The 15,664-nt window shown below is 35.2% G+C and overlaps 1 long non-coding RNA gene across 14 annotated transcripts in view; it reads right to left on the bottom strand.

Moving 5' to 3' along the window:
* LOC129034779 (uncharacterized) overlaps window positions 1-15,664 on the bottom strand; it is a 135,803-nt gene that overhangs the window by 42,437 nt on the left and 77,702 nt on the right. For 9 of the 14 annotated variants that reach the window (XR_010126278.1, XR_010126277.1, XR_010126279.1 and 6 more), the window contains one exon: window positions 10,283-10,442. The exons of the other annotated variants lie outside the window; for them this stretch is intronic. This is a non-coding gene — a long non-coding RNA (uncharacterized LOC129034779). The remainder of the gene's footprint in view (window positions 1-10,282; window positions 10,443-15,664) is intronic. 14 annotated transcript variants of the gene reach the window in all.

The raw sequence follows: 15,664 nt of genomic DNA, 5'->3' as shown, positions 1-15,664 counted from the left end.
GTATCTATGGGAACATGACTCCTGGTACCCAATTGTAAGGTTTGTCCTCGAAAATTTATGATAAGGTACATATAATTTGAACTTCACAAGAGATTTCTAAATTGTTTTACAATATGGTTGCACAAGTTTACACTCTAAAACCATTAGCGTAATGACAGTACAACTATACCACAGCCCTTCTGTACATGTTGTTTTTTAGTGAAAAGAACTGTGTAAATTTTAACACTGACAGGGTAACCAATATTTTCATTGTGCTATTTACATTTGATTTAAGAAATCCTTACTACTCAGGGAGAAGAAAATACACTCTTACAACATCTTCTGAACATCTTTGGTCTGCTGCTTCTTGCCACAATGCCACATAATCTTAATACTGTTAGTAACTCCTGTTCTTTATTTTTCAGGAAAGTTTTGGCTATTTCTTGTCCTTTGTTCTCTCATATAAATTTTAGACTATGTTTAACAAATTCTAAAGTAAAATACCATGAGGTTTTGATTATGAATGCATTCACCTATGTATCAATTTGGGGAGAACTGACAACTTCACAAAATTGCAATCAAAATCATAACCTTCTCCCAATATTTATAACTCCGTCAATGTCTTTTAATAAAGTCTTATTTTCTATGAGTAAATAATCTCTTTGGGAAGCTGAGGTGGGAAAATAGCTTGATCCCAGGATTTTGAGGCCGTGGTAAGCTATGATTGCACCACTGCACTCCAGCCTGGGCAACAAAGCAAGACCACCATCTCTAAGATAAAATATAAAATAAATAAATACAATAATAAAAAGTAATCTCTATTATGACTTGGCATATCTTAATTTTTAGTATAGGTATTATGATCATCATTTTTAGTTTACATTACAAATTATTATTTGTTATGTATAAAACTTTGATTGACACATTGATCACCCCTCCAGAAAAATTCGCAAACTCGTGTTAATTTTAGAATTTTCCCATGGTTTCTTTGGAGTTTCTGAATAGACAATCTGAAAATAGTCATGCTTTTGTTACTTCATTTTTCAATCAATTTTCTTTCTTTTTTCATTTTCATGGTTAGGGCTTCAAGTACAATGTTGAAAAGAAGTGATGACAGTGTATCTGGCCTAAAAGCAGCTGCTTTAATATTTTACCATACAAATTATACTTACTTTATTATTTTATGATGCCCTTAGTTGAGGGCATCTTCCTTTAAATTTCTAGTAACTTAATCACAAATTGATAAAGATTTTTACTAACAGTCTTTCCTCTATCAAGAAAATAACATATATTATGTTTTTCTCCTTTTGTCTGTTAATAGGGATCAACCCAACTATGTAAGCTTTGCCTTTTCTTTAAATTTACTACTGGATTCATTTTGCTAATACTGTACTGTGTATTAATGACTAGCCTGGTAAGTAATTTTCATTCTCCTATCACTTTCCTTGCAGGTTTTGGTATGAAGGTTTTGTTAGCCTTATAAAATAAGGTAACAAATGCTCCTTCCTTTACCTCTGTAAGAATTTATGTTAAGGTCAGGTTTATTTACTATTTGATACAACTTGCTTGTAAGGCCACTTGGATCTGGTGTTTCATTTGTGTAAGGATTTTAAAATACTGACTGAAATGTTTAATTGGTAGAGAACTACTGAAGATTTTGAGTCAATCTTGACTCCATCTTGCTAGAGTCTTTCTAAATTTTTTTATTTTATAAATTCGCTGGCATGATAGTCATCATAGCTCTTTAAATTATATTTTAATATCTGCATCATGTATATTATTTATCTTTCTTCCTTAAAAATATATCCATATATTGTTTGTGTGTGCACACTTCTGTGTTTGTACGTGTGTGTTTATGATTAGCCAAGGCTTTGTCTGTTTTATGATTATTTTCAAAGAACCAACAGGATAGTTTGAGTTATGTGGCAGGTATATAAAATCTCACAGGGTTCAAGTGGAAAAGTAGGCCCCAAAGTATCCACACAGAAATCCTAAGTCACTTCTGCACACAATTTCTTGGTCAAAATAAGTTGCAAAGCCATGCTTGAATTCAATAGGGTGGAAAGTGCGTGTAAGCAGAATAAGAACAAAATGTGAAAAGCTTTGATGACATCCAGGCCTATGCAAACTTTTGACTTTCTTCACACTCTCTGTTGAATATATTTTTCATTGATCCCGGCTTTAATCTTTATTAATTCCTTTCATCTTTTTCAAAGTTTATATTGCCATACTGTTTATGAACTGCCTAAGGCAGATATTTAACACAGCAATTTGCAACTTTTCTTATTTTTAGATAAGTATTCAAGGACACACATTTCTAAGTTCTGTTTAAGCTTCAACTCACGAATTTTGATATCACATGCTTTCGTTATGATTCTTTTCAAACAGCCCTACAATTTCATTTTTATTTTTTTCTCTGGATATAATATTTTAAAAATCACAAAGCAATTTTTATTGTGTTTTGAAAACATTTGATTTGCATTTTGCTATTTTTGTCTCTATTCATCAGTCGCTGAGAGGCCTGTGGAAATATCTCAATATTAGTGTGGGTTTGTCATTTTCTCCTTAAAGTTCTATAAAATTTTTATTTATATGCTTCAAACCATGATATTAAGGGTGCCTCAGTTAAAATATTACATATTTCTGGTTTTAAAAGGCCTTATTAATACATAGATAATAACTGTGAGTCTACTAAGACATTTGCCTCAAATTCACATTTGTATGATATTAATATGACTACATCAACTTTCTTTTAATGAGTACTTGCCCGGTTTATTTTTTTCTTCACTTTTTTCCTGTCACATTTTCTGTATGTTTACTTACCAGTAGGTCTCTAAGCAGCAAAAAACTGTATTATTATTTGTTAACTCAGTCTCATAAACCTTCACTGTGAAAAGTATTTAGACCATATACAGTGCATATGATTAGTGGTAGGTTGACAGTATTTCTATGACCTCAATATGTACAATTTGTCTAACAGTTTTTGTTTCTACTTTCTTTATTAACTTTACAGTGATTTTTTTCACAGTCCACTTTTCGAATTTTACATGCATACTTAATATTTTACATTTTGTAAAATGTAAAAACTAGGTCCTTTAGAAGTCTTTAACTCGATCTCACAGCTCTAAATATACACATTCTAGGAATTTCTTTTTTTTTGGTCTGGGAATCTTTTCTTTACCCAATCCCTGCACCTGAGATCACTTTCTTTATATCTGCAATACATTCTTCATATTTATTTTAAGTGAAAGTTTGTTGGTAATAAATGCCATCAACTTTGTTTGCTTGATTTTTTTCAATTTTTCTTTTGAACTTGAAAAGCTTTTTTTTTTTTTTTTGGTGTAAAATTTTAAATTGACAGATTTTTTTTCTCAGTTCTTTCTTCACAGTATCCTAATGGCTTATGGCTTCCAAATGATGTTGTTAAAATGGGATCTAATTAAACTAAAGAGCTTCTGCACAGCAAAGGAAACTACCATCAGAGTGAAGAGGCAACCTACAAAATGGGAGAAAATTGTCGCAACCTACTCATCTGACAAAGGGCTAATATCCAGAATCTACAATGAACTCCAACAAATTTACAAGAAAAAAACAAACAACCCCATCAAAAAGTGGGCGAAGGACATGAACAGACACTTCTCAAAAGAAGACATTTATGCAGCCAAAAGACACATGAAAAAATGCTCACCATCACTGGCCATCAGAGAAATGCAAATCAAAACCACAATGAGATACCATCTCACACCAGTTAGAATGGCGATCATTAAAAAGTCAGGAAACAACAGGTGCTGGAGAGGATGTGGAGAAATAGGAACACTTTTACACTGTTGGTGGGACTGTAAACTAGTTCAACCCTTGTGGAAGTCAGTGTGGCGATTCCTCAGGGATCTAGAACTAGAAATTCCATTTGACCCAGCCATCCCATTACTGGGTATATACCCAAAGGACTATAAATCATGCTGCTATAAAGACACATGCACACGTATGTTTATTGCCGCATTATTCACAATAGCAAAGACTTGGAACCAACCCAAATGTCCAACAATGATAGATTGGATTAAGAAAATGTGGCACATCTACACCATGGAATACTATGCAGCCATAAGAAATGATGAGTTCATGTCCTTTGTAGGGACATGGATGAAATTGGAAATCATCATTCTCAGTAAACTATCGCAAGAACAAAAAACCAAACACCGCATATTCTCACTCATAGGTGGGAATTGAACAATGAGAACACATGGACACAGGAAGGGGAACATCACACTTCAGGGACTGTTGTGGGTTGGGGGGAGGGGGGAGGGATAACATTGGGAGATATACCTAATGCTAGATGACGAGTTGGTGGGTGCAGTGCACCAGCATGGCACATGTATACATATGTAACTTACCTGCACATTGGGCACATGTACCATAAAACCTAAAGTATAATAATAATAATAATTATTATTATTATTATTATTACAATAAAAGAAAAAAAAAAAAAAAGAATCAACTCTCAGGCCAGGCGCAGTGGCACTTGGGATCACAGCACTTTGGGAGGCTGAGGTGGGCAGATCACTTGAGGTCAGGAGTTCAAGACCAGCCTGGCTAACTTGGCAAAATCCTGTCTCTACTAAAAATACAAAGAAATTAGCCAGATGTAGTGGCACGTGCCTGTAATCCCGGCTGCTTGAGAAGCAGAGGCAAGAGAATCGCTTGAACCCAGGAGGTGGAGGCTGCAGTGAGCCGAGATCGTGCCATTGCATTCCAGCCTGGGTGACCAGGTGAGGCTCTCGTCTCAAAAAAAGGAAAAAATCAACTCTCAGACTAATTTTTGTTCCCAGGTAATCAAGATTTTTATTTGACTGTTTTAAAGATACTCTATTGTTTATGTTTTGCAGTTTTACAGGTGTATGTGTATGTGAGGCTTTCTTTTCATTTGTCAAGTTTGAGATCACGTAGAGTTTTCTGATTCTGAATATTGTCATCTTTCTGCCATCCTAAAATTTCTTTCATCATATTACCAAATACTTGGTCTTCTGTGTAATCATTCTGACATTCAAGTAGCTGTATATTAGATTTGTTCTCTGTATTCTACATGTTTCTTAGCCTGGGAAGTTTTATTATTTTTTTCTGTCTCTGTGATATGTGCTGGATAACTTCTTTGCCTCTATCTTCCAGTCACTTATGTTCTCTTTCTCTTTGACTACTCATTTGAAAAATCTTTGTGTTATATAGATGTGTACATATAGAAATATACTTTTTACTAGTAATAATTAGTCCTGTCTAAAATCTGGTCATGTTTTTGGACTCTTGCTTCTTGGGCATATTTTCAAAACTTTCTTGTACTTATGAAATCACATTGAATATAATTTTCTTATATTCCCATGATTTCATTATGTCAAGTCTTTGAAGGTGTAATTCTGCTGTCTGTATTATGTTACCTTTCAGGTGTAGTGCCCCATTTTTAAAATAGCATATACTGGTCACATTCTTTGGAATAATTTGCCTGTGTTAATTCCTTGAGAATGGGTTGCAGTTGCATTTATTCAGTGGCGTTTTGCATATACTCAGGAAGGCCCTGTCAATCCTTGAATATTATGAATTAAATTATTTGCTTGTACTTGTAAAATATACATGCAGTTCATATTTGGGCTTTTATCCTCTTGATGTCCAGCTTTGATTATCACATGCTGAAAGGACATTACTTTTACCCCTTAGGAACAAAAACAAATTATGGAAAGGCACGTTTTCATGGACAGGATTGTTTCTCATTCATCTACACTTTGAGCATTCTGGCTTTATTTGAGTTGCTTCAATAAGACTTTTCACCTTGGGTAGGCTAGCCTATCTTCTTCTGAATGTTGGCTATGTCTTTCATAATGGAAGCTCCAGCATGCCTAAACAAATATCCTCAAGAAGACTTTGTAATTTCCTTACACCCCGAGGTGACTGTATTCCATTTAATTTTGGCCTTTGCATACATCTTATACTCTTTACATATGTCATTTGCTTATAAAGATTTTAAGTGTTTATTTTTATCAGAAATATAATTTAGTGCTCCTAGAAAGCTAGCTTCAGAAGACATGATGCACCATATAAACCATAACAGAGAAAAAAAAATCTGTAAGCAAATAAAACATTGAAAAAGAACCCCTAAAAACATTGAAGAAATGAAAAAAATAGAAATGTGAAAACATAAAAGAATGAAAAATTAGAGGTACATTAAAAATTGGAGTAAAACTAACACATAATGCAACATTAATCTCAATAATTTTAATGCTCATCCATTGAAATACTAAAACTGGAAGACTGCACAAAAATTACTTCTACCATCCCAATAACAACAAGCAACAAAGAGCTGTCCAAAAGACAAAAATACTTAAAATAACACCATGCAAAAAAAGCAGAAGATAAAGTTTTTAAAAAATGCTACCGTAAGTTAATATGAACCCAAATCAATCTATGATAGGAATTTTTTTGTTGGATAAAGTTAACATCAGAATAATAGAATTTAATAAAATAAGAATTTAGCCAAAAGACAGGCATGCCCAAAAGATAAAACAACATAATGAAATGATATTACAGTTGAATGAGCTGTTTTTTTGGTAATTTTCTATATCCAACAACCCCAGCCTGTCAATGGCTAACAACAACAACGTATATCTGTCTTACTGACCGACATAGGTCAAGTATGCCTCTGCTGCATTCAGCTGAAATCAGCTGAGCTTGTCATTGTGTACAGATATGCTCTTTGGGTATCCTCTTTCTGGGTTTAAAAACTACCCAGGGAGACATTCTTCTCATTAAGGAACTCAGAGGTATAAAAAGGCAATTCCAAACCAATCAAGTTAATTTAAGCCTCCATTCACCTCATGACTGCTAATACATATGGATGAAACCATGTCAAATGACTAAGCTCAAAGTCAGTAGGTAAAGGACGCATTTTCTACCTTCTCTCCGACGATGCTTCACCAGCAAGGCTATGGATGTGTAACTCTATGACAGGGGGAAGCAAGGAATTGGAAAAAGAATTCAGTTAACTTCAAGGATCTGGAGTAGCCAAGCATGGTAACCCATACCTGTAATCCCAGCACTTTGGGAAGCTGAGGTGGTAATATCGCTAAAACCCAAGAGTTTGAGACCAGTCTGAGCAACATACTAAGACCCTGTCACTACAAATAATAATAATATAAATAAGTAAATAAATAAAAATTAATTAGCTGGGTGTGGGGCTGGGCGTCTGTGATCCCAGCTAGTCAAGAGGCTGACGTTGGAGGGTTGCTGTAGCTTGGGAGGTTGAGGAGTCATGATCACCACTGTACTCCAACCTGGGTGACAGAGCAAGAACCTGATCCCCCCAAAAAAACAAAGGAAGGAAGCATAGTTGGGATTGATTTTTTTAAAATACATATATACGTAGATGTATGCACACACACACACACACATTGCTTTTTATTTTTCTTCTTTATTTGTATTGTTTTATGGAGAAGGGGACAGAGCTGTGCTAAATTTGGTACCAGTTATTCCATCTTGGTCAAAAGCAGATTCCACTGTTTCTTTAATTTGCATTTTCCTCCCACTGGTAGGAAATTTGCAGTGTACATATTTTCCTATTCTTTCATTTATTCCCCCCCCCCCCCCCCGCCCCGGGGATAATACCAGATTCTTAGTTTGAACAATCTCTTTCTAGATGTAGAAAAAATGAAAACTAGAATTAAAAGTGTAATAAAGATAAAAATGTGATGAAATGGTTCTTACAAGGCTGGAATGCTGAAAGTATGAAACTTAGTTCTTATTTTTTTGTTTGGTTATTCATAAAAATAAGGGAATTTCTTTCTTTTTTTTTCTTTTTTTTTTTTTCGAGACAGAGTCTCACTCTGTCGCCCAGGCTGGAGTGCAGTAGCGCGATCTTGGCTCACTGCAAACTCCACCTCCCGGGTTCAGGCCATTCTCCTGCCTCATCCTCCTGAGTAGCTGGGACTACAGGCGCCTGCCACCAAGCCTGGCTAATTTTTTTGTATTTTTAGTAGAGATGGGGTTTCACTGTGTTAGCCAGGATTGTCTCGATCTCCTGACCTCGTGATCCGCCTGCCTCAGCCTCCCAAAGTGCTGGCATTGCAGGCGTGAGCCACTGAGCCCGGCCGGGAATTTCTTTCAAGCAAAATGAAAGCTAATTTGTCATCCACCCATTCCCATTTTGCTCCTATTGATACTACTCCACAGTATTCCTTGACCTCAACTCCCCTTATTCATCACCTTCCATTTCCATGCCTCCATATTTATATTCAGTGGTTAGCATATGTTCCCTAACTAATGGAAAGTTCTTATCAACATTCCAGTCAGGAGAAGGCCTGTCTGCAGTGTAAACCAGACATTACTTTACAGTGAATGCCAACTACACCACGTAGAACAGTCAAAATTTCCTAAGAGTCATGGAAGAATTCTAAGAGTAAATGAAAGAATGTAATCATGGGAGAAAGTTGGCAAAATGAGATTTAACCTTCTGTTTTGTCCTAAGTTGACTTTACTTTATATGGAACAAATTACTATCCTTCATGATATATGTGAAAAATGTTTAAGTCACCTCTTTCTGTTCATCTTGTAAGAAAGAAGAGGGAAGATATTTTATTGGTCATGGTCGCCTTGACAAAAACTAATCATTTAGATCTAACTATTCATGCTTAAATCATAGCTTTGGTTCTGAGAGGAAACAGGAGAGAGTGAGTGAGAGTTTAAGTGATTTTTGAGGTGATGAGATATGGTACCTTAAGCAAAGGTATTAGCATTCTTCGATTCTTAATATTAGATACTACTAGGGATGATATCTTTGGAGTAATTTGGCAGCATAGTTAATCCTCTGGTCACATAGAGCCACCAGCTGATTGATTGTATTAGCTGTTCATTACTGCATAACAAATTACCCCAAAATGTAGTGGGTTAAAACAACAATCATTTTTCACATTTTCTGTGGGAGTGACCTGGATTTGAAATTTGCTTGAAAGCCATTTGTTAATTTTCACCTCTTTGGAATACGGAGAGGCTGAGAAATTTCAAAACCAATCCCTAGTTACCATTAGCTAACAGTTCTTCCCTCAATTTATTTCTCTCCTTCCACATTTTAGAATAAGCATCAAAAAGAAAGCAAGTAGCATTTTGAATACTTAGCTTGGAAATCTCCTGAGCTAGATCACCCCACAATTTATATTTTCCATGTTAAGGAAGGTAATACTGTTTATAAGCCTTCTATCCCTTTAGAACAAAGGTCCCCCTTCCTTCTGTTTCCAAAAACATGTTCCTCATTCTTCGTTTCCTTTTGACCTTCATTGACTTCCTCAATGTCAAGATTTCTAATGAATCTGTTCAAAGAAACAGGCTTTTCTTAACATGCTTCCAGTATTCCCTTCAGCCTCTGCTCAATGCTAATCCCAAAAATACTTCCAAATGTTTAGGTATTTGTTATGTCAACACACTACTTTGAGGCACCAAAATATGTATTAGTTATTTAACAATGCATAAGAAATGATCCCAAAACTTAGCAACGTAAACCATTGATTATCTCACAATTTCTGTGCATCTGAAATCTGCATGTAGCTTAGCTGGATCCTCAGGCTCAGGGTGTCTCCCAATGCTGCAACTAAGTTGTTGGTTAGAGGTGCAGTCATCTCAAGTCTTGAATGGGGGGTGACTCACTTCCAAGCCCAAGCCCATATATGGTAAGGACTTAAGACCACAAATGGCCACAATCCACATGGCCATTGGCAGGCTCAGGTCCTTGCTATGTGGGCCTTTCCATAGGACAGTTCACAACATGGCAACCAACTTCCCCTAGGTTGAACCCAGAGAGAATGTTGGAACAAGTAAGATGGAATTCACAATCTTCTTCTCACACAATTCAGAAGTGACATTCCATCACTTTTTGTTGTATTCTCTTTCTTAAAAGTGAGTCACTAAGTCCATCCCACATTCAAGTAGAAGGGATTACACAAGGATGTAACTGTCATGCGCAATGGCAAACACATTTAATGAAATTCAAGGGTTTCTAATCTATTTTTATACACATAGGCTTCAAATTATGTAAAGTCAAATTCATGTTTCTTTTTTCTTATGTACCAAGAATTGCAGATAAGGAAGTATGAAAGAGTAACATCTAGCAAAAGTATCGACATGTTTATAACATATATAATGAAACATTTAGAAAATTGTGCTGAAGTAAAAACATATATGAAAGGCAATGCATATAAATCTTTATGTAAAGCAGAAATTTTGGAGAATGATCTCCATTCTGTCCTAATTATCCTATACCTCTGGCCAAACCAACCTTATAGCAAATGAAGAATGACAGCAATGGTTTAATTCACATTCATATTTAGAACCGCTGTGGTTCACGTATGGTTTTACGACACGTGTCTTCACTGCGGAGCCCAGGTTAATGGTGCTGTTCCTATCTGGGACACTGCCGTTCTTGTGACAGATAAAGCCTAAGAAAACATAGTAGAAATGTGATAGCTTTTAAGCTTCTTGGAGGCGAATTGCACTTCTGCTCATGTTTTACTAATTTAAACAAGTCACATCGTCAAGAAGGACATCAGTATGGTGGGGCAGTATAATTTACCATAGGAATGAGAACTGAAAGTCATATTAGTTTTCTATTGTTATAACACATTACCACAATCTATTATCTACACACTCAGTATTCTACCATTCTAGAGGTCAGAATTCCTAAAGTCAAGGCATCAATAGGGCTGCCTTTCCTCTAGAAAGAGGCTCAAGGGGGCAACCCCCATTTTATTCTTTATGTAGTTTCTAGTGCCCACCTGCATTTTTGACTACTGTCTTCTTCCTCTGTCTTGGAGGCAACAGAGTAGCATTTTCAAATACCATTCTCTCTCCCCTTTCTCTCCCCTCTCTATTCCTCTTCTTCCCTTCCTCTTCTCTTTTTCTCTCTGTCTCCTCGTTCCTACCTCTCCCTTTCCTCTCTTCCCTCCTTCTCCTCTCTCCCCTCTCCTCACTTTCTCTTCTCCCTCCTTGCTCCTCTCTTCCTTCTCTCTCTTCTCTTCTATCTCATTCCTATCTCTTGTCCACTTTCTCTCCTCTCTCTTCTGCTCTTTGTCTTCTCACTCCCTTCCCCTTCAGCACTCTCTTGTCTTTACCCTCTTCATCCTCTTCTCCCTCCCCTCCTCTCCCTCTCTCTTTTCTCTCTCTCCTTCCTGCTTCTCTCTTCACATATCCTTCTGACCCTCCTTTTTGCCTCCCTATTGAAGACCTTTGCGATTACAATGGGCCCAACTAGAAAATCTAAGATTCTCTCCCCATCCCATGATCCATAAATGAATTATATCTGCAATCATATTGGAAAGCGAATAATATCTGAAAAAAAGTTTATTTTTTCATGTAATGTAATACATTCACAGGTTCTGGAGATCACAACATGGACATCTTGGAGGTACCATTATTTTTCAGCCCCACAATTATAACACCAAGCTTGAGATCAGTGGGACAGAGAAAATGAAAATTTGAAAATAAAAATGATAGATAGAAAGATGATAGATAGGAAGATAAATGATTGATAGATGATAGAAGATAGATGATAGATAGATAGATAGATAGATAGATAGACTGTCCTCTTGGTCAAGAACATCATTTCCTTTCCATTTACACGCAAATATGCTCAGACCCCTCCAACAGGAAGTACGTCCATGAGTCCCAGTATAGCATCAGGATCAATGTCCAGTCACAGGACATTTTCCAGGTCAGACCTGCATGTAGCTTATCTTGATCTAGATACCAAAGAATTCAAAGGACACATGCAATAAATAGAGGATAACCTTGACAAGCTGTCTTGTTCACAAAGGGGAGGAACGACAGTTTCAGAACAGATACTTTTGCACAACAATTATGAAATCCCTCTGGGGGAGGGTAGTATCCTTGACCACTCTTTTCTATGAACCTTTCCTCTGCCTTCTGGATTCTTTATTAATATCCTCCTTGGTTCCATGAAAAAAAGGCAATAGAGAAAGTCTCTCCTTGGGACCTAAGCATATTTTCCACAGGAATTTGGTGCTCAAGGCCAATCACTGGTGAATGGTTTGAGGATTTACATCTCTCAGAAACCTTTATCCGATCAGCTCCATGTGCCATATGGTATGTTAGACTTTTCCTCTGAACCACTTTTAACCAATTGGAAGTATTTACTAGATAGCAATGTAATCAGAATTAGAACATTTAACAGAGGAATGGTGGTCATAATGTTGATTCAGTCTTTACCAGGAGACTTGTTTTATTCTATCTTGCCCCATCACGTCTTCTCGGTTTTGTTTTCACAGTTAGATGGTGATTAGCTACATCTCTCAAATGTGCAAGTCCCAAAATATAGGCTTATCGAATTTGTTCTAAAATTGTATTTGCAAGGGACTTGCTTTTCTGAACTCATCTTATAGTACCCTTTGAAATTCAGCCAATGTTGAGACATTTTATTTCCTGACTTCTTCAATGAAAACCAAGGACTTATTTAGTACATTATCTGCCTTGTCAGTTGCATAGGAGACAATTTTATGAAATGATCCACCATCACATTGCATTAATTGATGATTTTCCAATCTTCAAATAAAGTTTCTTACTCTTCAATGCCCACCACAAGAGGCTATGCTACTTTTTTTAAAAAAATAAATGTAGAACCCCACTGGTGGTAATGATATCTTTATTAGTACATTTGGGCTAGGAATAAACTATCCCCAAGTCTCCAAAAAATGTAGCTTATGTCTATTTATAGCTTATTTTATGTAACTAATTTGGATCAATTTCTCTTTTCTATATTTCTTCATTCTGCACCTAGGCTATAGAACTCATTACACTATAAATTACTAATTACAATGTCTCATTTGTGACCTAGCACAAGTTTTGGCACATAAAGGGCTTTTATACATATGTATGTACACATATTTCTATATGTACATATTCATCTTATACATAAGAAATTTTGTTAGTAGAAAAATGGCATTTGAAAACAAGAAACATACTACTATAAATGTGTGAATGTGTATGTGTGTTCACATATGTGTATATATGAGTTAACACAAAAAAGTTTGATTTGTCAAATCAGATTCTCATGAATCAGATTCCTGATGAAATACTTTCTAACAATTCTAAAGTAACAAGTGGCAATGCACAGCGGAAGCGGGGAGTTGGCTGGGATATTGGGGGACCACCACCCATCTTTTCTTTAGGACATGTGATTTCTGGTTGGAATGATGGATGAGATCTCTAAGGAGATTTGTCAGATGCTTCACAAAGAGAATTTTGCTTATAACTCATGTAGTTGTAGCTTACAAGACATTTTCCAAGACAAGTGTCTCATAAATCCAGTGATTCTAGGTTTGCTTTCCAAAAGCATCCTACACTGCAGGCAGTCTGCTTAAGCATTTCACAGATAAAGGCTCTCCTCATAGCGATATAATTAGTCTATTTGCCAAGAGGTCCAATTATCAGCATGTTTTCAGGAAGATTAGCCTGGGTCATCTGCCTTTCTTCTCTGGGAATGTCCCATAGGTAAGGGGAGAAAAATGAGCTACAGTCCAGTTGCTTTTACTCCTTAAAACATTGGTGAAATCAAAACATGGGAAATAAAAGCCTCAGGACTAATTTATATTTGTAGAAAGAGCATGTTATAAAAGAGGCTAAGTACATTTCATCTAATTTCATAAAATATTCTAGACTTTAGTAGACACGTAGACAAATGGTATAGAAAACAAATTGTAAAATTAAAACAAAACAAAAATATATCTTAATTCAAGTAATAATAGATTTTGTTTGCTACTGTCATATAAATAAAAGTAACAATAAAATATTGAGAAAATAATAAACGTTATCATTTTTCCTTTGCTTATGTCACTGTAAACTAATAAAATGGCTTAATTAACCAATTTACCAGTAGATTAAAGAACCAGAACCTATATATAGATTTTCATCATGAAATGTAATGATTGCTAATATATCTTATGGAGCAAATGCCACCATAGGTAAAAAGCTATAAATATAAAACAAGAATATAAAAGTTATAGTATTATTTATAATTAAAACTTACGATAGTTAAACTATAATATGAGGATAGGTGAATATATGAAAGGTAGCAACTCCATGGCAACATGGAACTGACTGCCTTGGCCATTGTCTTTGTAAATGAATTCCAAGTCTACATTTCTGGCTCTAGCTGTAGTTGATTATTTTTATTCTCTTTACTATAAGATGTCATAAACATTGAATGTTTTAAAATTACTATTTATGTATGTAAAAAGTAGTAATAGGTATTGTATCTAAATTTTGGACAACAGTAATAAAATTACTAGAAATTAGAAATAAAACCAAATTTTAATGCCAAGTAATACCCAGAGTAAATACTCCAGAGGACTGTAAGTACATACTCATGCCAGAAAAACAGGTGGCCCCAGAAGGATGCAATATATGAATGACAAGTGTTTGCTTTGCTTAAATTCCTTTATCATATATTTGGAGTACAAAGTGAATTACAAGTCAAAATTCACTTAATCATTAATAATAGAAGTGCATTTTATCTCAGTGTTTGTTTTAAACATCATTGATTTATAATAGTTTATATTCATTTTATTATCTCAGAAACTCCTAAGCACACAGTAGGCCTTGCTTGTTTGATCAGCATCAACTTAATGTTAAAAGAGTAATGATTTGATTAGGATGTACTTTGAGGAGCCCGAGCATTTTGTCACAATCAGCAATTTGTGTTGAACAATATTAAGGTTTTTATGTAAATAATACCAAATTTTATACTCTGATTAGAATACATTTTTTTCAGCATTAAAGGAAATAACTTGAAAAGCTTTCTCTTCTCCATGTTAATATAACTACATTCAAAGAGAGTGAGTAGGCATAAACATGGTTTTTATTACCAACTCTTTTCATATTCATCTATACAATCAAATCCCAAGGGCAGACCCTTTAAATTTCAAATGTAAATGAGTTGATGTACTGTAAATATGGAGGAATTTCAATGCAAGTAAAGGTTTTCAGAATATTTTAGTTTGTATATAATTACTATAAACTTTTGGTATAATCCATCCTGCTTTTACTTTATTACTCTTCCCACATGCTGAAAAGGTGGAAAACTATAAGTTACACTAAAATGCTAGAAATAGAGCTATACTAGCCTAAGTTGTTATAGCACAATTAAAACTGTGAAATACAGCTTTAGAATTTTTAAAAAGAAGAATAAAGCTTTCCCTATATTGAGATACCCAATTTAGGATTCATTTTAATGCTATCCACTTAAATTGTTTTCTGTTTGGTATAATTACTCAAGGGTTGTTCATGGTACTCTCCAGCCTGGGGTGAAAGGGAGAGGGATGTTGGTTGGCATGAGCAGTGGCAGAATATAATTTTGTATAACTAAAATAAGCAACTAGACTTCCAAGTTGTGATGCTTACCTACCTAACAAGCTAGAAAACCAAATTTTAATATCACAAATCTATAGTTTCTTTCTCCATATAAAATGTTTATCACCACCCTTGTGGTAGCATTTCTGCAGCTTTTGTTTCAGCATTAAGGTTATTACACTTGCCTTTTCTGTTCTCATTACTAGAATATTTTATAGGTAAATCCACTCAAGGAACTTATTGTGCTTTCTGATCAAAGTGGAAAGTGATGCCAGGCTATAATAAGCAATTTAATTTT

This window comes from Pongo pygmaeus, chromosome 3 (assembly GCF_028885625.2).
Source record: "Pongo pygmaeus isolate AG05252 chromosome 3, NHGRI_mPonPyg2-v2.0_pri, whole genome shotgun sequence".
NCBI classification, from domain to species: domain Eukaryota; kingdom Metazoa; phylum Chordata; class Mammalia; order Primates; family Hominidae; genus Pongo; species Pongo pygmaeus.
This window is presented reverse-complemented; position numbering and strand designations above follow the sequence as displayed.